Source organism: Pteropus vampyrus, unplaced genomic scaffold (assembly GCF_000151845.1).
Source record: "Pteropus vampyrus isolate Shadow unplaced genomic scaffold, Pvam_2.0 Scaffold201, whole genome shotgun sequence".
Lineage (NCBI taxonomy): Eukaryota > Metazoa > Chordata > Mammalia > Chiroptera > Pteropodidae > Pteropus > Pteropus vampyrus.
The window spans coordinates 2,333,261-2,334,519 of NW_011888982.1; the positions used below are offsets into that span (position 1 = coordinate 2,333,261).

Genomic DNA, 1,259 nt, shown 5'->3' on the forward strand with positions numbered 1-1,259 from the left:
TGGGGGTGGTGGAGGGGTGGTGCTGAGGCAACCCTTGGTTGACCTCACAGATTGCGAGGATCTTGTCAGCTTACAATTTGTCCACAACTAGCCCAGTGTTTTCTTGTCTGTTCTCATACTCAGGACATGCCTCAGAAAGGAAAATAGCTATTGATGTCTACTCAGGTAAAAACAGCATTTCACTTTTTGGGGGTGGTGGAGGGGTGGTGCTGAGGCAACCCTTGGTTGACCTCACAGATTGCGAGGATCTTGTCAGCTTACAATTTGTCCACAACTAGCCCAGTGTTTTCTTGTCTGTTCTCATACTCAGGACATGCCTCAGAAAGGAAAATAGCTATTGATGTCTACTCAGGTAAAAACAGCATTTCACTTTTTGGGGGTGGTGGAGGGGTGGTGCTGAGGCAACCCTTGGTTGACCTCACAGATTGCGAGGATCTTGTCAGCTTACAATTTGTCCACAACTAGCCCAGTGTTTTCTTGTCTGTTCTCATACTCAGGACATGCCTCAGAAAGGAAAATAGCTATTGATGTCTACTCAGGTAAAAACAGCATTTCACTTTTTGGGGGTGGTGGAGGGGTGGTGCTGAGGCAACCCTTGGTTGACCTCACAGATTGCGAGGATCTTGTCAGCTTACAATCCCTTATTTATTTATTTATTTATTCATTCATTTATTCGATTATTTATTTATTTATTTATTTGCATCTATAGCACCTGGTCTTTCTTGGTGGTCTCCCATCCAAGTACTAACCAGGCCTGACCCTGCTTAGATTCTGAGATCAGATGGGATAGGGCTTGTTCAGGATAGCACGGCTGTAGACCGCATTGTACTTTTTAAATTTATTTTTTTTAGATTCTCTTGAATCTCCAGATCTTTGAAGTCTTTGAAAATACACAGGAATCCCTAGAGACATTGTGGGTTTTACTTTCAGACCATTGCAATAAAGTGAATTGCAACATTTTCTTGGTTTCCTAGTACATATGAAAGTTATGTTTACATTATACTGTAGTCTATGAAGTGTGCAATCACATTATGTGTAAAAAGTGTACATACCTTGATTGAAAAATACTGTATTGCTAAAAAAAAAAAAAAAGCTAACCATCACCTGTGTCTTCAGGCAGTCATAATGTTTTTGTTGTTGAAGGGTCTTGCCTCAATGTTGATGACTTTTTACTGTTCAGGGTCATGGTTGCCACAGCCACTATGGCAATTTCTCAAAATAAGAAAACAGTAAAGTTTGCCACAAGGATTGACTCTTTC

At 41.0% G+C, this 1,259-nt stretch overlaps 1 pseudogene; it reads right to left on the reverse strand.

Moving 5' to 3' along the window:
• Positions 1–700: 700 nt before the first annotated feature.
• LOC111746783 lies at positions 701–819 on the reverse strand (annotated as a pseudogene).
• Positions 820–1,259: the final 440 nt, after the last annotated feature.